This window comes from Trichosurus vulpecula, chromosome 3, assembly GCF_011100635.1.
Source record: "Trichosurus vulpecula isolate mTriVul1 chromosome 3, mTriVul1.pri, whole genome shotgun sequence".
NCBI lineage: Eukaryota > Metazoa > Chordata > Mammalia > Diprotodontia > Phalangeridae > Trichosurus > Trichosurus vulpecula.
Window position 1 is genome coordinate 124,563,597 of NC_050575.1, and position 25,860 is coordinate 124,589,456.

Here is a 25,860-nt window from a genome sequence, read left to right on the forward strand (position 1 = left end):
TGGTGTGTGTGTGTGTGTGTCTGTCTGTCTGTCTGTCTGTGTACCTATATGTGTGTGTGTCTGTCTGTATCTGTGTGTCTGTGTGTGTATCTGTATGTGTGTCTCTGTGTGTGTATGTGTGTGTCTGTCTGTGTGTGTATCTGTACGTGTGCGTGTCTGTCTGTATATGTGTATCTGTGTGTGTATCTGTATGTGTGTCTGTGTGTGTATGTGTGTGTCTGTATTTGTGTGTCTGTGTGTATATCTATATGTATGTGTGTCTGTCTGTATCTGTGTGTCTTTGTGTGTATCTTCATGTCTGTCTGTGTGTGTATGTGTGTATGTGTGTGTCTGTCTGTATCTGTGTGTCTCTGTGTGTATCTGTATGTGTCTCTGTGTGTATCTGTATGTGTCTCTGTGTGTGTCTGTCTGTGTGTTTATCTGTATGTGTGTGTGTCTGTTATCTGTGTGTCTATGTGTGTATCTGTATGTGTGTCTATGTGTGTATGTATGTGTGTCTGTAAGTGTGTGTCTGTGTGTATCTGAATGTGTGTCTCTGTGTGTGTATGTGTGCGTGTGTATGTGTGTGTCTGTCTGTATCTGTGTGTCTGTCTGTGTGTGTATCTGTATGTGTGTGTCTGTCTGTATGTGTGTCTCTGTGTGTATATGTGTGTGTATGTGTGTCTGTCTGTATCTGTGTGTCTGTCTGTGTATCTGTATGTGTGTGTCTGTTTGTATGTGTGTCTCTGTGTGTGTATGTATGTATCTGTGTGTCTGTCTCTGTGTGTATCTGTATGTGTGTGTGTGTATCTGTGTGTCTGCGTGTGTATCTGTATGTGTGTCTCTGTGTATGTGTGTGTGTGTGTGTGTGCTCATGTAGGGAGGAAAGGTTGTCATATCTCATTCGTCAAATTGTTATTCTAACTAATTAGAGTGAATGGACAGCAACTGGTTCAGGAGTCAGAAACCCAGCCCATCCCTTGCACAGATTTGTAGCATTCAGACAAAACACTAGGGCACAGGGTTATGGTGGTTTCCACCTCTAGGACACTGAAAAGAAGACGATTGTAAGTGTTGTCCATTTTTAGGACAGTGTTTATATGGGGACCAGATCTTTGCTTTTTTTGAACTCTCCTGGCAAGGAAGCACATCAGCCTAAGGAAGAAGCTATCATCCATGTGATCCAACAATGCCTTTATTGATCTCAAGCTGCCTTTGCTTTGCAGGCTCAGTATAAAGACAGTGAGGTTCATAACTCTGGCAGGCAAAGGGAGAGATATTGACATATGGATTTGGATCTTGGAAGGGCTGCCCTCTTTGATTTTGAATTCTATCACCTATTCTAGAAGCTTCTCCTTATCAACCAGTGAAAGCATGGTATCCATATCCAAGTTGGCAGTTTATCCACCAGCAAAGCACTACCATTCTCATGTTGGTCTTGTTATCCATGAGACAGCTAAGCTGTGTGATGGTGTCAAATTCAATTCAGTTTTTAAAAATTCAACTCAATTAACATTTATTTTTCTTTTTAAAATTCAATTTTATTTTATTTTCAATTCCAAATTCTCTCCCCGTTTCTATTCTCTCCCCCACCCAGTGAGAAGGCAAGAAATAAAATACCTATCATATGTATTAAGTCATTCAAAACATTTCTACATTAGCCATGCTCCTCTCCTCCCACCCCCCCCCCAAGAAAAGGTAAAAGAAAGAGAAAGATGTGCATGAATTTCAACAAACAAGGTACAAGATTTTATGCTTGGCTTAATGAAATAGCCCTGACCTCAAGAAGCTTAAAGTCAAATGGGGTGTTAGAATGTGATATGTACAATTAGGTGGCATAGTGGATAAAGTGCTGAGCCTAAAGACAGGAAGATTCATCTCCTGGGTTCAAATCTGGCCCCAGACCCTTGCTAGCTGTGTGACCCAAAGCAAATTACTTAACTCTGTTTCTTCATCTGTAAAATGAGCTAGAGAAAGAAATGGCAAACCACTCCAGTATCTTTGCCAAGAAAACCCTCAAAGGGGGTCACAAAGAGTCAGACATGGCTGAAAAGGGCTGAACTTTTCTAATATACAAAACCAAATCAAATTCATGGTAGAATGTGAGAGGAGACAAAGGAGAGATCAAAACAAAGTGAGGTACTACGAAAAATCTGAGAAGAGAAAAATGACTTTCACCCAGATTTGGAAGATTAGGAAAATCTTTATGGTAAGATATAAGCTGCGTTTTGAAAGAAGGAAGAAGATGACATTGAACTCATAGTAACATGGTAGAGATAGGGGTGGGAACATAGACATGGTTTAGAAATTCCTAAGAGCTGAGAAGATGGCCGTGCCGAGGTTCTCTTTAAACAAAAGGGACTGGCTATTTTTAATTAAAATAGTGTCTTCATGCTTACAAAGAGAAAATTGTGAAGAAGCCAAGAATAGAAAATCAGTAAGCTACAGAGAAAAGGGAAGATTTGAGCTAGTCTGCACCAGAGAAGGAAATATTTGTCATCACTATGACTTCCTAGACCCAAAACTTCCTCATAGTTAAAATAAATATTTTTTCTAATTTATTATGGGTATTCTTTTATCCAGACCTATAATTTCATTAGTGTAGGAAATTTCTGGTGAGGAAACTCCCTCTACTAAAGCAGGTTGGCAACAGTTCTTATGGTTTTAGAGAGGGTTGTGGGTAAATGACAACATATTAGGATCTAGAGGAGCCAGATCCACTTTACCCCTAAAACCCCAATAAATCTCTTTTAAAAATGTACAAGAATGAACAGCAATAAATAAAACCAAATAGAATCAACTATATACTCCTTTATCCAATATAGTCCTGGGCGAAAAAAAAAAGACTATCAGTATCCTACAGAAGCCCAGAGTGGAAAAAAATCTGTGATAAATGGCACATACAATATAAAATAGCCTAGTCTTACAATAGGAGATAGACCTGATCAGCACCCAACACAGGGTAACCCCAGAGCTCTTACAGGAGACAAGAGACAATCAATACCCAGCACAGGGCAGCCCAAGGGCAGAAAACATGTTCTAACCAGGGCTCAGAACAAGGAAGCCTCTGATCCTTGGTAGGAGATGCCCAGAGGAGGGCAACTCCAAGCTTTTCACAGTAACAGGAGAAAAGCCTGGACCAATATCTCAGGAAGCCTGCACTCCACCCTGCATCCAGGCAGCCCTGACCCAACCAGATCTGAGAGTCTCCTGCCAAAGCAGAATCCAGGAAACTTGTGCCTGAATTATAACAGAAAACAAAGTCAGATAATTTTTTTTTACAGAAAGTAGAGTCTATGCTTAGCTAAGGATAAGGACCAGTCATGGCCTATCCCACACCATTCATGTCAGCAAAATTTGGCTCAAGCAAATTGAAATCTTGAAACTGAGGATGGTGATAAACACAAGAAAACTCCAAACACAATGAGGAAATCTTGAACTGTTGGGTTTTTAGGTGGTGAACCCAATAGAAATGAATAACTCTATAAATTCAAATAAAGTATTAGAGAAAATAATAACATCCTGGCCACAAGCATTATAAGAGTATCTAGAAGAAAGGAAACAAGAAATATAAAATGGAATGGTATGACAAAGAGACATGACAAAGATAAATACCTTAGAACAAACAGTGATAAATCTTCCCAAGAACTGAACACCCAGAAAATTAGAATGAAACACAGAAAAATGACTCAATAAGATAAAAAATATTAAAACAAAATAAAAAGATTGAAAAACCAGAAGAAAATGTAAGGAATATGATATTTAAAAAAAAACAGGTCAAGGAGAGATAATGTAAGAATCATTGGACTACCTGAAAACTATGATCCAAAAAATAATCCCCCCAAACTTGGATACCATATTTAAAGAAATCATAAGTAAAAACTGCCCAGATCTCTTAGAACCAGAGAGCAAAGTAAAAATGGAAAGAACTCACTCATAACCTCCTGAAAGAAACCACAGAATGAAAGCTCCCAGGAATGTCATAGCCCAAAATCCAGAGCTTCTGGGTTAAAGAAAAAACCCTGCAAGTAGCCAGAATTAAATGTTTAAGTACCATAGCATTATAGTCAGAATCACACAAGACTTGGCTGCCACTATCAAGAAGGGAAGGATCTGTAACGAGATATTCTAAAAGACAAAAGATTTATGTTTACAATCAAGAATAACCTGTCCAGAAAAATTGAGTATAATCTTACAGTGGGAATAATGGAATCCTAATGAAGTAGAAGGTTTCAAAGCATTCCTGATGGCAAAAAAACCAAACATAATTGAGTTGAAATTTTGAAATGGAAACATGAGAGCACAGAGAAACATAAAAAGGTACACAAATTTCTTCAGTTGGAATAGACTATGCTAATCAAAGGATAAGAAACAAATTTCTTTCTGAGAACACTAATATTTTGAAGGGTCATAGAGAAAGGAAGATATGACAGATAAAGGACTTAATTATAGTTGTGTTCTGTTTTGTTGGTCTCAGGAGGAGATGGAAATGGGAATGATAGGGGAAACTATACCAAAGGAGAAAGAAGGAAGAAAGGGAGGAAAATCACTGTCATGTGATGGAGGTGAATAAGATGAAGAGTTTACAACCACAGGGTAAAGGGGAAATGAACCTTTCATGAACCTCACTTTCATCTGAAGGAAGATCGAACACATAAAGATTACGGTATAGAAATACATTAAATTCCACATGTAAATAGGCAAGGGGCATTAAGAAGAAGAGCAGAATAGGTAAGGGAAGAGTCATAGGCAAAACAAACTCCAACAGCATAGGAGTTTGAAGGCTGAATTAGAAAAATGGGGGGGAGGGGGGAGTTGGTTCAATATAATGAAAACTCTAAACATAACAAACCATATTGATAATAAAAAGCACCTGATTATATCAATTGATGTTGAAAAGGCCTTTGACAATACCCATTTCTAATAAATTTTAAAAACATGCACTAAAGAAGTAAGGAAAAAAATGAACTTTCCCTTAATATGGTATATAGTCTTTTTCTGGAACCAAGAGCCAACATATAAAATGAAGAAAATGTTGTTACTGTAAAATAACTTTCCAATAAGATTGGGGTACAACAAGGATGTCCATTGTCTCTACTACTATTTGGTACAGTGCTAGTAATGCTAGCTATAACAATAAGGAAAGAAAACCACATCCGGGGAATAAGAATAGGCAAAGAAGAAACAAATCTATTGCTTGTTGAAGGTTAGATGATGATTTATCTAGTGAAAAATAAAAAAAAATCAGCTAAAATCAATTAAAACAACAAATTCAGCAAAGTTGCAAGATATAAAATAAATCCATATAAATCATCAGCATTCCTGCATATTACCAACTGAACCCAGAAAGAAGAGATAGAAAGAAATTCAATGCCTAATAACTGCAGAATACATGAAAATATTTTGGAGACTACCAATATTCACTTAAGAACTATATGACTACAATTATAAAACACTCTTTACAAAAATAGACAGAGGAAAATAATTTTAAAAAATCTTTATTGTTCATGGATAGGTCATGCCAATATAATAAAAATGACAATTCTTCTTTAATTCATTCATAAATTAATTTCCATACCAACTAATTCACTAAAGGATTGTTTTTTAGATCCTGAAATATAGTAACAATGTTCATCTGGAAGAACAAAAGGTCAAGACTATGAAAGGAAATAATTATAAAAGTAAGAAAGAAGGGAATCTAACAATACCAAGTTTCAAACTGTACTACAAAACTATAATCATCAAAACAAGTTGGTTTTAGTTTAAAAAAGTAGAAGTTTATCAATGGAAATGATTATGTACACAACACAAAGAAGGAAATGAACATACTAGGATACTGTTCAGTAAGCACAAAGACCCTAGCTACTGGGGGAAGAACTTACTATTAGGTAAAAGCTACTGGGAAAAGTAGAAAGCAGCCTGGTGGGAATTAGGTATAGACTAGTTTCTCACACCACATTTCAATATAAGCTCCAAATGGATGCAAAACTTAGACATAAAAGTGACATCATAAACAAATTAGATGAAGAAATTGCAGGAAAAGTTCATGACTAAACAAGGGATAGAGAGGTTCAGAGAAGATAAAGTGGACAGTTTTGCTTATATAAAATTTAAGTTTTTGCACAAATAAGACCAAAGCATTTAAAAATTAAAAGGGAAATAGTGAGCTGGGGAAAAGTATTTGCAGCAATTTTTTTTGATCAAGGGCATATATCTGAGATTGATAAGGAACCACTTCAAATTTGTAAGAATAAAAGCTATTCTCTGACAGATTAGTGGTCAAAGAATACAAATAGGCAGTTTTCAAAGGAAAAAACCCAAGCTATCAATAGGCATGTCAAAAAATGTTTCAAATCACTAATAGCAAAGTGCAAATAAAAGTAATTTTGAGGTTCTTCCTCTTACCCATCAGATTGGCAAAAATGACCCCAAAAAGGGAAATTGACAAATGAGGAAGGGCTGTGGAAAAACCAGTACATTAATGCACTCTTAGTGAAGATGTAAATTGGTCCAAACATTCTGCAAACAATTTGGAGCTGTGCCCCCAAAGTCACTTAATTGGCATACCCATGGTCATACCACTACTATGCCTATACCACAAAGATATCAAGGAAAGAGGAAAATGACTCACATTAATGTGTATATGTGTATGTTCTTTTTATAGTAGCATAAAACTGGAAAGTAAGGGCATTCTCATCTACTGGGAAATGGATAAATAAAATATGGTATACAAATGTAATGGAATATTTTTGTGCCATAAGAAATGACAAAATTAATGGTTCCAAGGAAAACTATGAAGTCTTCTGTGAATTAATGTATGTGAATTGAGTAGAACAAGAAGAACAATTTTTACAGTAACAACATTTGTATAAAGAAAAGCCACTTGGGAAGATGAGAATTTGCAGTCTTGGAGAGTTGCCCAGAGCACTAAAATGTTAAGTGACATGCCCAGGGCCACAGAACCAATATATGTCAGAGTTGTCTCTTGAAAACACTTTATTCTAACACCAAGCCTAGCTCTCTGTCTAATATGTCATGCTGCCTTCTTGCTATTTTACTTCATTTTTAAAATAAAATTTAATTGACATCTTTTATTTTTACTTTGTCTAAGTTTCCCCCATTTCTTTATTTTTCTCTCCTACTTCCCAGCTAGCTATCCATTATAACAAATAATTTTTTTAAAAGAAAGGAAGAAAAAAAATCAAAAGAAAAAGAAGGAAGAAATCAGTAAACTCAATCAATACATGGTGGTGGTAGGGGTGGTAGTAGTAGGTAATCTGACAACATATGCAATGTTTTTTGCCTATGGCACCTCCCTGCAATTTCTGCAAAGGAATAGGAGGAGGTATCTTCTATCTCTACTTCAGAACCAAGCTTGGGCTTTGTAATTTTGCAACATACATTTTTGATTGTTTTGTGTCCATTATTCTTCCATTTACATTGTTACAGTCAATGTGTTTATTATTTTCTTGTTTCTTTCACTTTGAATCAATTCATGTAAGTTTCCATGCTTTTATGTATCCATTATAGTCATAGCTGTCTCTGATGACTTATGGGTTAATTAAAAAATAATTTTATAATATTTTATTGATGTGTTTTATTTTTACATTGCAAACACTGGTTACTCTCACTTCATAAAAGGTCTCTTATTACAAAATAAAACAGTTAAATAAAACTAATAACACAGTGACTTCATCTGAAAGTGTCCTTTACTCTTTTAAGAATGTATACTTACTCTTCGTTATTAAAGTCTTCTTCCAATAGTTAATCATGAAAGAGAGAGTATTCTGGGTGCTCAAAAGTCTTCTGAGCAAAGTTCAAGCTCTAGAATTTCTACCAAGCTATAATTGCTGCTAGCATGATACTGGTGATAGTCTGTGTTTATTATCCTAGGATTACCAGAATTAAATCAAAAGAGGCCTACCAATACTTTGGGTTCAGGATGACATTTTCTTTTGGCTGCAGCAATTAAGGAACATGGCCTACTGAGGGCAGAGGGGTTACAATCTATATTAGTGAAGGAACTACTTATACCTCCAAAATCATAGGCCCCTGAAATATATTAGCATAAGGTAAGAGCTCTTCTTAGGTTTTCTCTCGTTTTCACATCTGAACCACCAGTGAAGCTAGTTAGGAAATTGAACCTGGGAAAACTGAAGATCAGAAAGTTCCATCGAGACAGTTAAGAGAGTAATCATTTCTTTGCCCAACTCCCTTTCACCACCTCAAATCAGTTACAAAGGATCCAAATTAGATTAAGTTAAAAAGAGGAGAAGGGAAAGAAACCCGAACCAGAAAATAAAAAGAAAGAACAAAGAAATGAGTGATAACAATAATAAAAAGAGGTCCCAATACAATGTGTAATTACTACAGGTTAAAAGAAAGCAAAGAGAAATCTTAGTGTGGAAAGAACAAGTCTGCAACAAGAACAAAAACACTTTGATAAGAATTAATAGAATGCTATATGAAACTGCCACTCTAGAATATAGATGAGAGATATAGAGAAATACTTGGTATCTATAAAATTAGAAATAAGATCAATGAAGGAAGAATTCAAGAAGAGGAACATGAGAATGGAGAGTGTAGAAACACGGTGGAGAGCTCAGTAAAGCATGTACCACCTGAGTAATATAGTTGTTATGGCAAGTTCACATAAATGGAGTAACAGAATAACAAACAATAGAATAAAACATTTTTTTATGTGGGAAAGGTCTAACAATCATAACTTCTTCAACACAAAGCAAGAGAACTAGAGCACAGATGTTGGCAACAAAATCTTTGAACTATAGGTAGGTCTTCCTGAAAAATATGAGGAAACAAAGAGTCTCAATCTCACATTTCAAGAAATCATATAAGAAATTGTTCAGAACTATTGAAAACAGAAGGTAGAATCTTAAATTGATAGAGTTCAAAAGATATTGTTGTAGGTCATAAAATTCATTTTGGGATTTGTTTTCATTCAGATTTAAAGTTGGCAAGTTAAAAAGTTTTGATATGGAGGACGAAATTTGGCAGGCAAATAGGAATAATTAGTCTTTATATAAAAAACAACCAATTTGATCTGTGTGAGACTACTCAACAATACCTACGAGTGAAAAAAACCCTATAACATAATTTTTTCTTTTAAAAAAAAGCAAAAACAATAATCCGCAGCCTGGAATTACTAACCTAAAAAACTGAGAAATACTCCATTATCACAAATATGTTTAAAATCAGGCTAGAAAACTTCATACTGTCCTGTATAGAATTCTAGAAAACAGATTCCTAAATCATACTCTAACCTGGGCTATTCCATGTAGAGTTTTTTTTTAAGATTATATGAGTGAAAGTGGAATCCTGGGATCTGTCTTTGGTATAGGTAGGAGAGGGTAGTGGTCATATAATTAAGACTGGATCAGTAGAAAATAATATAATCTTTATCTGCTTAAAGTAGAGAGTAGAAGGACACAATATGAAGAACACAAGGAGTAACACAAGGCTGTTAGAAACAAAGTAGGCAGTATCATGAATTCAGCTAATAATCTTTACTCTAATGGTAATCTTGTTCTATTATGTCATCATTGTGGGACCCCCGCCCCCAGTGATGCATACCAGAATCCATTAATGCCTGCCCATCCTGTATGATCACTATTTTTTTTAATAACTCTAAACAGGTTCCATCAAAGTGTGCTGAGAGCCTTCCTCACATTCTATTTACAATATGAATACTATTGGATCACAAAGGCTGGCCATTGGCTAACCTTCACTATCACTCCATGACCAACTTATATTTTTTTTCTGGTTCTACATTTCTCTGACGACAAATTTTACATTGATTTTATGGCCTTCTAAGTGTGTTGTATAATTTCTCATTTATAAAGCGTTACAACCTGTGCATGCCCATCGTGCATTTCTTCATTATCTTTTGTGTGATCCTCAATTTCAACTCTTCAGAGAGTATAGAATTCCATGACGTGAAACCATACAATATCAAAGCCACTTTGTGTTGATAAAAGTAGCTAATGGCTAACATTTGCACAGTACTCTACATATATTTTCTAATTTTATCCTCATAACACTGTGAAGTTAGGTGCTACTATTATTTTCATTTTACAAATTAGGAAACTGATACTAAGAGATATGAAGTGACTGACTAGGACCACACAACTAATGAGTATCTGAGGAAGGATTTGAATTCAAATCTTCCTGACTTCAAGTCTAGCACTCTAATCACTATACACCCCAATTGCCTGAAGAAAGGAATTTGTGTGTACACACACACACACACACACATACACAAAATGTGCAAGTATGTACACGTATATATGTGTGCATAGACACACACGTACACACACATATAAATAAAATATATGACTTAGGACCACACAGCTAATGAAGTAGGATTTGAATTCAAGTCTTCTTGACTTCAAGTCTAGCACTCTAATCACTATGCACCACAGAAAAAAGGACTGTGTGTGTACACACAGACAGGCAGACACACAGAGACACACACATTAATAAAATGTAAAATATATACACATATATGTATGTGTGTTTTTATACATATATGTGTATGTGTGTGTATGTGTATCAGGAACTATTGGAAAGAAGGCCAAACTTAACACATAACTTTAATGTTAATGGGCCAAGTTCACCAATGAAAATAAATTGCTGAGTTGATTAGAAAAGAGAATATAACAATTTTTTAGTTTCATAGGAACTCACACAGATTCAAAATTAAGAGTTTCATTAAAATCTCCTTTGATTCAACTAAATCCCCCAAAACCAAGAATTGAAATAGGATTTCATGCAGTTTAATAGCGTTTTAAAGACAATCAGGGAAAATATATTTAAACAATCAACAAACATTTATCAAGCACCTTCTATGTAACAGGACTGGTACATAATAGTAACTGAAGATACAAAGACAAAAATTAAGCAGTGATAAAAGTCTCTAGAGCCATTTACATTTTATCGGAGGAAATAACCTGTATAAATATATGCAACACATTTGTTTAAATGTAGACAAAATATGAGTTAATTTGGAGGGAGAGCAGAAAAGATCTCATGTAGGAAACAGTGTTTTAGCTCATCTTTGAAGGAAATTAGGGGTGCTAGAAGGTGGAGCTAAGGAAAGAGTGCATTCGGGCATGGGGGATAGCCTGCACAAGGGCATGGAGACAAGAGATGGGATGCTATGTAAGGAACAGAAAAAAAATCAGTTTCAATGGACCATAGAGTATTTGAAGGGGAGTAATATATAATGAAACTAAAAAGGTAAGTTAAATCCCAGTTTCAAAAAGATTTAAATGCCTGTCAGAGGAATCTGTATTTGGTCCTAGATGCAACTAGAGCTTTTTGAGCAAGAGATATAGCTAGATCTGTGCTTTAGGAAACCACTTTGGCAGGTATGTGGAGGATAGATTGGAGAGGGACAGAGAGAGACAGAGAGAGAGAGAGAGAGAGAGAGAGAGAGAGAGAGAGATGATTACTGGGGCAACATGCCACAGGAGACAAGAAGGAATGAGATCAATGGTACAGGCAGAGCAGTTGGCAGAAACTAGAGTAAAATAGAAAATAATCTGACTCTTCCTAGCATGAATTTTTTTTTCTCATCTGGGAAGTTTTAAGAAAATATCTATCATTCTCTCTCTCTCTCTCTCTCTCTCTCTCTCTCTCTCTCTCTCTCTCACACACACACACACTCACACATACATACACACACACCTCTGAGCCCCCAACCAAAGATAGCATTATAGAAACACTTCAGCATGAAATATGCACCAACCAGAACCAAATCACTAGGAATCTGTGCTATCTACCATCTGTAGTTTTAGTTTCAGCTGTAATTCTAGTCTTTCAGAAAAAGCAGGGGCCCATACCCCAGAACTGGCAGAAGCCATTCCATTTGTACTCCTTTGTGCCCTCCTTGGTTCTAAGATCTGCCACCTCTCAGCCAGGATGTGGGAAAGATCATCTCAGCAAATTAATGTCCTTTAGGCTTAGCCTTTCCTTTCAACCATTGTTCCTGACAGAGGTTGGGTTCCCTCAGTGAGAGACTTTACATTATTAGTTTGTGGTAACTATATTGTACCTTTCCCCAAATCTTCCTTTCTGCAAGCTAGGACATAACCAAGAAAATGCCATTTGCTTAATGTCACCAAACCATTCTCGTGTTCAAGCTATCTCTTGTTGTGCTGTTTTGCTTTGTTTTGGTAAAGTCATTTCTGTTGGTTCATGTAAATAAGTAGGTAAAAAAAAAAGGTAAAAAGGCAATCTATGCCTTTTGGGCAAGTTCCTAGTCTCTACATGCTGCTCAGCTGTTTTCTGACCTTTTCATATGCAAATGAACCACTAAAGCTTCATGTCCTTCAAAAAAGTACAAATAAGTTTACTAAAAGTTTTATATTTTTTTAAGATACAAAATTATCCACTTATATCTGAAATGGACAACCCCTTTACAAAGTGCAAATGTAGCCTAATTCATCTAATTATCTCAGTTACTTACTCCTTATATGCTAAAAATTTGTCAAAGTTCCAAAAAGGTCATGCCTTTAAAATGGCATGAGATTTCTAGATATTTAGATACAGAGTAGAGGAGAAGAGAGAACTCACAGTGAATAACCTTTATTTTTTTTCAGTAAAGTATCGAGTGAGGTCCTTTGCTGAGTTGGGGTCAAGGAGAATAAAAGGAGGTTTAAAGCATCATGATTCAAGATAAATGGTTAACAAAACAATATCTATATCTATATATGTCTATATGTATTATACCAAATAGTTAAATTTTTAAAGGAAAAGCAAATTGAAATGGGGGGAGAGGGAAAGCATATTGCACACTAATTCTAGGATATTTTAACATTCTTCTATCAGAGCTAGATAAAACCAATAAAAAAAGGAAATTATAGATGTAAAAATGTTGGACAAAACAATTTGATAGACTTATGGAGATATCATGAACAGTAATCTTAGGCAAGCTGAAACCTATACAAAAACTGATCACATGACAGGTCACAAATAGCCCATAAATAAATACACATAGGTATGAATCTTAGATATATTCTTTACAGATCATCTTAAGTAATGAGTGAGTCAAAGATCAAATTATAGAAACAATAAAATGTCATGTTAAGTAAAATTATAGCAATAAGACAACATATCAAATTTATGAGATGTGGCTAAAGCAATACTCAGAAGAAAGTCTGTATCTCTAGACAATTAGCAAACCAGAAAAGGAGAGGACTAATGAATTGGTAATACAATTTGAAAACTATAAAATCAAGAAATTAATAATCCTAAAACAAACCAAAAAGAGATTTTGAAAATTAAGATGAGATCAAAAAAACAATTAAAGTAATAAACAAAACAACAAGAAAAGGAGGAGGAGGGGAGGTCAAGGAGAAGGACAAGGAGGAGAGAGAGAAGGAGGAGGAAGGGGAGGAGGAGAAGTAAAAGATGGATAAGAAAAAAGAGGAGAAGGGGAAGAAGAAGGAAGAGAAGACAAAAATATCAAAAGAAAGGAGTTACTTACAACAGGTGGAGGAAATAAAGAAAATTATCAAAAACTAATATCAAGTCATACAACAACAAAACCAAATATTGCATCTTATATCATAAACCATAATAAATTCCAAATGTGTAAATGAACTAAATAAAAAAAGGCACACCTTAAAAAGTGGTAACAGAAGGTTGCACACAACTGTGGATAAAGGAAATTTGTAACCTGCCTGACACAGAGAAAAAGAGAAAAGGTAAAATAAACGACTTTGAATATATAAAAATACAAAGCTCTTGCACAGATAAAAATAAATATACTGTAATAGTAATAATAGCTAGCATTTATATAGCAATTTAAGGTTTGCAAAGAAGAAAAGATGTAGTTTGGGAAAATTTTTTTGTGAAGAACATCTCTAATAAACATCTAATATTCATAATCTATAAGGAATTGACCTAAATCTATAAGACTAAAAGCCATTTCTCAATGTATATTGTTTTGATGAATTACCTACAATGTAGGTTAGTCAGTTTTTAATATAATTTTATTTCATGTGTTTAAAAATTTAAAATATTTAAAGATTAGGAAAATAATACATATAGATGAATCTTAATTTGTGAAATACTTGGCCTCCTAAAGAAGCATATATGTAAATTGAATTTCTGTAAAGTAAGTCATAGTTCCATATTGAATTACATTATAGAATCTTAGAACTGGTTTCAACCCCATTCTAATTAATCTCCAACAGCCAGCAGCACATAGGCTTTAACCTTAAATTTCTCTGAAACCCCAGCTTCTTCATCAAGAATATCACATAATCTGTTCAGTTTTGGGCAAGTTATTTTCCTTCACGATGGTCTGTACTCCCAGAACCTTTCAGTTTAGTATCTGATGTCCTGAAGTACTTTCTAGCTCTGTCATTCTTTATTCAAACATCCCTTCCTGTGCTGATATTCAGTTACAGCTCATGTACTAGAGTGGAAGCCCCATGGGGTCAGATTGCCTCTTCTTTATCTTCATATCAAGCCAATCCAGAATACCCTCTGTAAACCTTACTGTAGTTGAAGTATAGTTCTGTGAGAAAATGTATTTAAAAGATTTAAATTTGGAATTAGAGTAGCTGAATGTGAATTTTCAATCTTGGGTCTGTTTCTGACTATCTGTGTGACCTTGGGTTGGTCACTTAATCTATTTCGGCATCAGTTTCCTTCATTGTAAAATGAGGTTGAATTAAATTCCTTCTCTGATATCCCTCCTAGCTAAATTTTACAATCTCAAGATTTTATGCTTTAGCTTGGGATCTTGGAAAATTATATCTCCTCTCTTTCCTGTCCCCTCTGACAGCTTTAAATTACAAGTAGTACCTTCTGCAGCCCTATGGGTAAAGTCTCTTCCTGCTCTGACTTGTCAGTGTTCTAATATTGTGTTCTAAGTCCTTCAGCTCTAACATTTAGTCTTCTAATATCCCTTTCAGCACCAACAGTTTTTGTTATAAGTTCTTACATTATAAATTCTGAGGTCCTTTCCAGCTCTAAAACACTATGTCCTATATTCTGTGTATTAAGGTCCCTTTTCACTTTGATATTTTATATATATATTTTCTCTACATATCAACATTTAAATACACCAGGAAAAGCTGATCTTCATCGGTTCTCCTCTGTTTTACTGATAGACCATGGCCTGTCTTTGGGTGATGATCCAAAATGATTTTTTCCTTGTTCTCAATTCTTTGTTCTTTCTATTCCATTTCTGCTCCTGAGGAATGCGGAAGAGGGGCATATGGTAAACACCACTATTTGGGTCTGTCCTCATCCAATGCCATCTCAATTCCCCCAGACAGAATCCCAGTTGATGTGTAGGGAAAGCTTGCTTCAAAGAGTATGGCCAGTGACCTGGAAATGGACCCAAAGCCACCTGGAACCAAGATTCAGTCCATCATTAGAGGGCTTTGATCAGGAGACCTAGGTTCTGGACCCAGCTCTGCCCTAACTTCCTCTATGACCTTGAACAAATAGTTTCTCTTTTCTTGGCATCAGTTTCCCTCCAAGCAAAAGGAAGGAGTTGGACCAACTGGTCTTTAAGTTGTTCTCCAACTTAAATATTTTGTATTCTATGTCCTGAGCTCTTCCAGTTCTAACATTCTAAGTTTCACTTTCAGTTGACATTTTGTATGAATATTCTATGTGCCAAGATTCCTTGCAACACTAGCATTCTATATTCTAAGTTGCCTTCCAAGTGTCATTGCTGAGTCATTTCAGTCATGTCAACTCTCTATGATCCTGTTTGGGGTTTTCTTGGTAAGGATACTGGAGTGGTTTGCCATTTCCTTCTCCAGCTCATTTTACAGATGAGGAACTGAGGCAAATAAGATTAAGTGACTTAGCCAGGATCACACAGCTACTAAATGTCTGAGGCTAGATTCGAACTCATAAAGATAAGTCTTCCTGATTCCAAGCCCAATGTTCTATTCACTGTGCCACCTAGCTGCCCCCCTTCCAAGTGTAACCTTTATTATTCTGTATAACAGACATTCTGTTATAAGTAGAAATAAATGAATAAACAAAGACTAAATGACCTATTATTCCCTTTCCATTTCCAAAATGCTTTCTCTGGAGGCAAGAGGATGAACCAGATGACTGCTTGGGTGACCAGTCTCTGAATCCCTAATTCTCCAGCAGAGACTTCCTTTGTTCTCTATTTAATTTTCTCTGCTGACCACATTAATCTTGAATGTAAAGTCCCTTCCAATCAATTCCTAATTAGCCACCATTTCTTTACCCAAAGTGATAAGTCACCTCTGTAACTGATAGCATCACTTTTCCAGGCTTCTTCTGTACTGCCAGGAAAAACCTTGAGGTCACCCAAAAAAGCACTTTATTGCAGAGAGGTCTCTTCTCCTATCACAGATCTAGCTGGACTGGCCTTTAGCTTTCAGTAGGGAACAGTAGAGGTTGTATACTGTAGGGAATGATAAAGCAAATGATAGAGAATAATAAACAAAGTAGCTATGATAGGGCTTTAAGGCAAGAAGAAAAATCAGAGGCTTTGGAGTTGGAAGCATCAAAGGATCATAAATTTAGAGCTTCAAGGGACTTTAAAGGCCATGTCCAATGCCTTCATTTTACAGATGAGGAATCTTAGCCTGAAAGAAAGTGACTTGCCCAGGGTCACACAGGTAGGATGATTGGAGGTAGCATTTGAACCCAGGTATTCCTGACTTCAGATCTACTGCTCAATCCCATACCCCACACTGCCACTGAAAGAGATGTCGGAGAGCACAGAATCCAACTTCATTTTATGTGTGGGGAAACTGGTCAAATCATATGATCATAGGATTGACTAACCCAATTTTATGCAGTTAATAAGGCACAGTCGGGTTTTGCGCTCATATCCTTTGACTCTAAATTTAAGTGGTTTTACTACCAAATCAGGGCATAAAAGTAAGGGCACCTAGGTGGTGCAGTGGATAGAGCCTGGGGTGAGGAAGATGTGAGTTCAAATCCGTCCTCAGACACTTACTAGCTCTGTGACCCTGGGCAAGCCACTTAATCCTGTTTGCCTCCGTTTCTTCATCAGTAAAATGATCTGGAGAAGGAAATGGCAAACCACTCTGGTATCTTTGCCAAGAAAACTCCACTGGGTCATGAAGAATTGGATACACCTGAATAACAAAAGGCATTAAAGGCACCTTCCTCTGAGAGCTTTGAACATGTTGTAGACTATTTAGATTTTGAGGACTGGACAAGATGATCCACTGGGGATCTCTTACAGCCCTAAGAGTCTCTATCCATTTGATCTGATCAATACAGGCTGCTCTAAAGGTTTTCAAAGGCTGACAGAGGTTATGGCAATACCATTGACTCACTCTGCAACACTGGGCAAGTCAATGGCCTTTTCTAGGTCTCAAACTGCTTATCTCTAAAATGAAAGAGTTGGACTAATGACCTCTAAGGTCCCTTCCAGATTTAACATTCTATATTTTCAAATACTTCCTAGCTTTAAGTCTTTCTTTTATGAATTGACTCCTCTCTGCTTCCCTCAACATCTCTGTGTTAAAAGTGGGGGGAGAGAGGTAGAACATGCAAGAAATGGATAAATTCCACGATAAAATCAGTAGCTATTTATTTATTATCTACAGTGTGCCCCCTTTCTACTAATCCCATTAAATGTCCCTAAATAAGAGAATATAGTCTCTTCCTGTAGGTAAAACAGCAGTCTCTCTGCACCTTAAAATGTCAGGGCTAGAAGTAGGAGGGGGAGACCGCTTAGGGATCTCTGGGGAGCTCTGGGGGCCTAATCTCTGAGCCTCTCCAGTTGCCTGATTTCTGTGTCAGTCCATTCATCCTCTTGTTCATAGCCTGCCCAAATTTGAACAGGTGGTTCCAACGAGTCTGGGCACTTCAAAGCAAGTGCTTCCCTAGTGAAGCTGGCTCCTTCTCTCCCTGAAATAAAGCTGTCCCTGATCTCTCCCCTGTGCCCCACAACCTATCATTGAGGGTCAAAAGTCTGTCAAAGTTGGATCCTGTGTGAAGTTAAAAACTGTCTTGTATTAGGAAAAGAAAACTGGATAAACTGAGACTGGGGGCCCAAATAACATCACATCTTAGAATAATCACTCTTAGGACAGATCACAACTCAGGCTGGCTACCCTGTGCCCCTTCAACCTCTCTATGGATGAAGGAAAAAAGACACTTAATTCTTCTTTCTTGTGGTTCATTCTATTGGTTATAATTTTTCTTTGCAACAGGACTAATGTGAAAATATGTTTAATGTGAATGTATATATAGAGCCTATATCAGATTACATGACATCTTGGGGAGGGGGGAGAAGAGGAAGGGGGAGAAAATTTGGAATTCAAAAGCTTGTGGAACTGAATGTTATAAACTAAAAATAAATAAATAAATATTTTAAAAAGATGAATTAGGAAAAAAGACCTCAATTTTATATAGCACCTTACGATTTGTAAAAGCACTTTATATTAGCTTTTTTAAAAAAATCAGACCTATGTTTTCCTTGGCATAGGGAACTTCCAGTAAGAAAACTCCCTCTCAAAGCAGATCAGCATCTGTTCTGCAATTTACAGACATAGAGAGTAGCTTGGGGGCACTGAAGATGAGAACCCATGTCTTCCAGACTTCAAGTTCCCTCCTCTAATCATAATGTCACCCTACTTTGTCATTTGAATGTGTTATTATCATCATCCCCATTTTACAGACGAGGAAACTGAGACTCAAAGAGGTTACGTTATTTGCCCAAGGCCCCATAGCTCACTACAACTCTGTGAGGCAGTTGCTATTATTATTCCCATTTTTAAAATGAGGAAACTGAGGCTGAAAAAAGGTTAAGTGATTGGCCCAGGGTCATCAAATTATTAAGCATCTCAGGAATCAAACCCAGGTCTTCCTGATTCCAACCCGAGCTCCCTCTCCACTGTGCCACACTGCTATAACTATACCTTGCCTGTCCTAAGCCCAACTCTTGTCTTAGGCCATTTCTAATGGGATCCATAGATATAGGTCTCCAAGCTATGGACCTTGCTTCCAGACTAGGTAGGATTCAGTAATGGAAGGAGTTATTATCTTTCTCATTATCATCCTAATTCACATTCATCTATCACCTAAAACATTATAAAGCACTTTCACCACAATGACTTAGAGAAGACAGAATGTTGGTGGTGGACAAGACCTTAGTCATCATTTGGTCTGACCTTTTCACTCCACAGATGGGGAAACTGAGGCTCTGTGAGTGAAAGTGATTGCTGAAGATCACACAGCATGTCAGCAGCAGAATTGCAATGGTATATTTCACACCATGCTGACTTCCTAGCTGATTTTCCCAGACAGCTAACATCAAGGTAGTGGCCAAAACATTGAATTGGAAATCAGGAGAATCAGGAGACCTCTATTCCTGGCCCTACCATCAAGTCACTCTGGGATCTTGGGGCAAATCTTTTCTAGATATTCTCTCTTGGAGTACTGCTGGCATATCCCACTTAACGGGAAGAAAGCAAAAAAAAAAAGATGCTCATTCATTGTCCAACCAAATAAAATAGAGTAGATTTTCAGAATATAGAATTTTAAATCTTGGTCCTTAGAACACAGAATATTAGAGATGGAAGATAATAACTCCTTCCATTACTGAACCCTACCTAGTTTGGAAGCAAGGCCCATACATAGCTTGGAGATCTTTAGAAGATAGACTGCTAGAGACAGAAGGGTCCTTAAAGCATAAACTTAGAGCTGGAAGGGAACTTAGATTGTAAAACATTAGCATTAGAAGGAACCTCCAAAGTTCATCTAGTCCTCTGATTTTACAGATGCACTTTTTTTGTCTTCTTCCTGGCAAGTCGAGAAGATATGGCCGTGGTACCCCAGGGTATGCAGTTGATTTTTCTTCTCTAGGTTGGAAAGGATCAAGAGAGGCCAGGCAGGGGTAGAAGGGTTTCCTAAATCCTAGGCCCTGATGAGCTGAGAATAGGCAGGAGGAGCCTCCCCCAGCTACTGCATCAATCACATTTGGAGATGCAGTTGAGCTTGGATAATAGGCAGCCAGGCTGGAAAAATGCCTCTGTGTAATTAAAGCTGAGGAAGAATGTGGAAGCTGGGCTGGGGGGAGAAGGAACCTTCTCGTATGGGCTCTGTTCCACGTAGGCGGCCGGTGGCTATTTTGGGATCAGTCCGAGAGATGATTCTTAAACAGACAGAGTGCTGCAGCTCCTCAGCCGTCATTTTCTGGGGTCGGGTGCTCTCCCTGCCATGTGACTTGTCCAGGGTCATACAGAATATCAGTAAAAGAACCAAGACTAGAAACCACGTCTCCAAATGTAGGACTGTCCCATTACATTAGCCACAAAATCAGTCCCTGCTGTCATGAAGGGCTTTATAGTATCATATTAAAAATATGTACTATTATAAAAAGTCATACTAAAAATGTATGCCTTGGTATGTTCATAACCCCTTGGGCATTTGTCTTCTTTGCCTCTCCCCAATTCCTGGATCTGAGAATAAACTAGTTCTTCAGTTGGAGCACGGGGACCACAGAAGCTTCTCCCCATATGTGTCCCTAAGGAACTTTCCCTTTTTTCCTTATCCCACACTGAAGTCAGAGCACCGACAAGAGCCGGTGTTTCAATTAGAATGAAGAAATGTGAGGGGCTCACCATGAAACCACCTGTTTGGTAACTGGGGAAACAGAAAACTTCTTTCCCACTCCTCCCATACCCCTTCCATTACAAAGACTTGTCTCTTGTTTCTCTCGGGACTTTCTGAGATGGTCCTACTCTGGTGCCCTTAGAGGCAGTATGATACAGAAGAAGCTTGCATGGGTTCTAGCCCAGCTTCTGACACTGTCTTTGATGTGTGACTTTGGGCAAGTCAAATTTCTTCCCTGGGCCTCAATTTTATCAGTCTGTAAAACGGGAATAATAATCCCTGCCTTGTTTTACTCAAAGGGATCCTGCAAAGGTGTAAAGGTCTCACAGAGAACAGATGACAAAGTGATCTGGTGAGTCGGAAGTTCCATGTAGATGGGAGGCATCATTTATTCCAAGGACACCCTTAGAGTGTATGGGGTGGCTGTGCAGTGGAACACTCTTCTTTCCTCCTTTCTTTTTGTTCTTTTTCTTTCCTTTGTTCCTATCTTTTTCTTTTTTTTCTTTCTTCATTGTTCTCTCTTTCCCTCCCTCTTCCTCCTTTTCTCCTTCCCTTCTTTTCTTTCCTTTCCTTCCCTTCTTTCCCTTCCTTATTTCTTCCTTCCCATCATACCCTTCCTTATTTCTTCCTTCCTTCCTTCCTTCCTTCCTTCCTTCCTTCCTTCCTTCCTTCCTTCCTTCCATCCTTCCTTCCTTCCTTCCTTGCTTTCTTTCTCTAAACTGAGGCACAGTGGCCACAAAGTACATAGCTACAGAGTCACAGAATGTCAAAGCTGGAAGGAATATTAGAAGATAGTGTTAGAACATAGGGCGTCATGGGAAGAACGCTGGGTTTAGGGTCATTTCATTCAAATCTTAACACTGATACACATTACTTGTATGACAATGGACAAGTCATTTAACTTCCCTGGTCCTCAATTTACTCATGTGTAAAATGGGGATAATAATCTTTGTACTATCTACTTCATAGGTCGTGAGGAACATGCTTCATAAACCCTAAAGTGCTATGGAAATAATAGCTATTATTATTATTATTAAAGAATAAAGTCAGTTAAGAGTTGGGAGGGACCTTAAATAATTGACTGTGAAAACAGAAAACACTGCACTCTCAGAACTAGCTGGAAGAGACCTTAGAGGGAATCTAGTCCAACCTGTACCTGAACAGGAATCATCTCTACAACCCTGACAAGTGGGCATCCAGCCTCCAAATAAGGCTACAGGGATCTGGTATATTTTCTCTTCTAGAGCAGACAGGACTTCTCCAGGAATAAGTCTTCAAATGTAGCTCTTCTTCAGCCAGGACCAGGACCAGTCATTTGTGTACTCGAACAAACTTTGCAAACCTAGAAGGTTTAAGCCTTTATTCTAACACATACTGCTTGACTTATCACAAAATCAATTTCCATATAGCCATGGATGGTATGATTTTCTGTTATGAAAAATATGTGCTTTTATAAAAAATCATATTAAAAAGTGTCCCTTGGTGTGCGCTCAATCTCTCTCTCTCTCTCTCTCTCTCTCTCTCTCTCTCTCTCTCTCTCTCTCTCTCTCACACACACACACACACACACACACACACACACAAATTATTCCCTGGGATTTGTCTGCCTTGTTTACCCCTAGTTCCAGGTACTCAAAACAACAGCTGCCTCCACCACTTTCAGATGTTAGTCCTAAGCTCTCTTCTTTCCTCCTTCCTTTTCTTTTTCTTTCTTTCTTCTTTTCTCTCTTGTTCCCTCTTCCTCTCTCCCTCGTTTTCTTATTTTCCTTCCTTCCTCTTTCTTTTTTCTTTCCTTACTTCTTCCTTTCTTTCTTCCTTTCTTCTTTCCTTCCTTCCTTCCTTCTTTCCTTCCTTCCTTTCATTCTTCCTTCCTTCCTTTCCTTCCTTTCTTTCTTTCTTTCTTTCTTTCTTCTTCCTTCTCTTCTTCTCTTTCTTTCTTTCTTTCTTTCTTTCTTTCTTCTTTCTTCTCCTTCCTTCCTTCCTTCCTTCCTTCCTTCCTTTCTTCTTTCTTTCTTTCTTTCTTTCTTTCTTTCTTTCTTTCTTTCTTTCTTCCTCTTTCCTTCTTTTCCTCTCTCTCTCTTTCTCTCTTCCTTCCTTCCTTTCTCTTCCAATTTATAATTACACAAAATCCTTGAGACCATAGGGAGCCCCAAAGCCCAGCTTGCAGGTCCTTCCTCAGAGGGCCTTCCTATTTTAGCCTCTCTCTGTCAGCTCTGATCCCGCTTCTAATGTTTCCAGCCTGACTGTAGGGGAAAGGAAAGAAAAAAAAGGCTACTGCTACTTTAAATATACTGCATTAAGGAGAAGGTTGGAAAGGGGCCTGCGTGCAGTGAGACCTAGTCATCTAGTTGGAAAGGCAGTCAGACTGAATCGAAAAGGAGAAAGCCAGTTTCTCTCGGAGGGAAGCAGGACTAATTCATAAATCAGGTGAAGCTGGGCCAGGCCACTGCCAGCTTTGTGCATGGAGAACCACATGTAGGACTTAGAGTGATGGACCCAGACTCTCTCTTGGATCAAGGCGACTTCCATGGTAAGTAGTGCAATCTCACTCCTTGGGGGTTCAAAGGAGAAAGTGCTGTGGGGTTGGAAGCCTACTCAGGAAGTCGAGAGCAGGGAGTTAGGCAGAGCAGACTGGCACGGGGGGATGGAAGGAGGAAAATAGGTTGTTCCTCTTAGCAGAAGGAATTGGCAGAGAGTACTGATGCACTTCATAGGACCTCCCAAATCTGTTTCCCTGGGAGCAAATGAAGGAAGCTCCATGGGCAATTGCAGGGGACCACACTGTACACAGCTTTGTGTCCTGGACTGTGGCAGAGCACACTGGATTGGGAGTAAGGGGCTCTGGCTTCTTGTCTGGGCTCTCCCACTAACTCATTATATAACTTCAAACAGGCCACTTCCCCCTTTAGGGAATTTTCTCCTTGGGGTGGGGTGGAGGGAAGACTATGCTAGGGAATCAATAAACTCACTTCCAACTCTCACATTTTATGTTCTAACACTTTATGTCTTGAGGTTCTTTCTAGCTCTGACATTCTAACATTCTGAAGTCTTTTCTAGCTCTAATATTTTATTTTCTAAGGTCCCTTCCAAATCCAAAGTATCTTCCTATTTGACACTCTGTCTGTGTCTTCTGTGAGTCTAGAAGTCAGGAAACTTATACACTCTATACTATGCAAGGTGGGGGTGGGGAGGAGAGAGAAGGAAAAAGCAAAAAGGAAAGGAGGGAGAGGGTTTGTGTTGGGAAGGTTTCCTCTTGCTTTGTTTTGGCAAAGAAGAAAAGGAAGCAACTTGCTGAACTCTCCCAGCCCTCTCTCCGGCTACCCCTCACCAAGAGAAAAGTGTGTTTTGAGTACTCCCCTTTCTCCCTTAGACAGAGCTCATTGCTGGAACGAAATCCTGTGAGTAATTTAATTAGTGATATAACTGTAGATAAATTTAGATGGAGACAAGATGAATATGCCCTGTAATTAAAGTCCACGGTTCAGAACTGAAAGCATTCCCGGGGTTTACAGAACCACAAAATGTTGTGCGTTGTTATAGGCTAAGTTGCCTTGGCTTAATGTAGTAACTAGAGCCTCATTTCCCAAGGCTTGTAGGAAAGTTGTTCATGACCCATGACCAGGTCTTTAACCACTTCAGATCATAGGATCCTAAGATCATGAATTTAAAGCTAGAAGGAGTCTCAGAGATCATTTAAAGTCCAAACTCCTTATTTTACAGATAAGGAGACTGAGGCCCAGAGAGGGCGAGGCTGCGAATAAAAATTCCTTTTAAAGTGTAGCCTTGAGTGACCAATTAGCCCAGTGTATGGGACTGAGTACTGTATTTGGAGTCAGAGGACTGGGTCTTGCATCCGAACTGTGCTATGTACTGTCTCAATGATTTAGTAAAAGTCACTTCCTATTTGCAAGCCTCAGTTTTCTCACCTATAAAATGTCCTAGATGGTCTCTAATGTGTCTTCCAACTCTAATATTTTATATCTTAACATGCTATGTTCTGAGGTCCCTTCCAACTCTGATATTCTAACCTATGGTTAAGGAAATGGTCAAAATATGTCCTAGTGCTCTAAGCCAAGAACAGCCAGCTCCTGTGGGCACAGGTGGCCTCATCCCATCAGTTTGGTTTGAAGCCATAGTCAGAAACCACGAGAGATCGGCTTCAGAGAAGACTGAACCTGGGATTCTGAAAAGGAAAGAAGTCCCCACATACACGTGCCAGGGTTACCGCTTGATATTCCACACTGTCAGCCCGGAATCAGGCATGGTTAGGGTTGGACACTGCCCTTTATTTAAACTTTCCCTACTGCCTGCTGGCTCCTCCAGGCCTGTCTGGGCACAAAGTCAAGACTGTGTTTCCTTCCTCATAGAAGCTGTAGTATTCCAAGGGAGAGAGTCAGAGTGATCACCGGACTTTGCTACCACTGCTACCACCAAGCTTTCTGGGGCATACAAAGAAAGTAGCTGAGACCATAGGAAAATGTGACTTAAGAATCTCTTGTTTTTCCAAGAGTTTGTTGAAGGGAATGCCTTCCCGTCATCACTGACTACATCAGCTGGTAGCTAAAGGGGAGTGGCTCATTCACCTTTTCCCCCCAAACAGACCTACCATGTGTTCTAGAAGGGTCATTAGAGGGCTGGAAGCAGAAGCTAAATGACCCTTCCCCAGGGGTGTTGTAGAAGGGATTCTTATTGGTTATAATTTGGAGTAGTTGGATTCTGAGGCTCCTTCTAAGCTCTGAGATTCTGAAACTCTGAGAAGGCTTGAAACATATTTCCTTCTCCAAGGTCTATGATCGTGGATCTCTGGGTCAGAGGTCCCCAGAAGAGGCGTGAGAAACGGATTTTTATCAAGGAAGAGAGCTTTATGAAGATGCCCCACCATGCCCATCACCAACACAGTTCATTTATTCTCCATGGATCACCTGGGCACATCCTCCTGGAGACCAGTCCATGGGGAATAGGGAATAGGCTCCAAAAATCCTAGGGAATATAACTGGAAGAGACCTTAGAGATCATCTGAAAAATAAAGACATTGGACTGCTTGATCTCCAAGGTCTCTTCTGGCTCTATGCCTTCTGATCTTCTCTAGATCTCAGTTTCCTCATCTGTAAAATGACTGTTAACAAGAATCAAATGAGACAGTGGATGTGAAAATGGTCAATTTGTGACTCATTTTGCCCAAATGTGCTTAGGTTCTGACCCCTTCGTATAGTCCATTAGCACCTGTTTTTCACTTGGTTCTGACTACTACCATCCTGT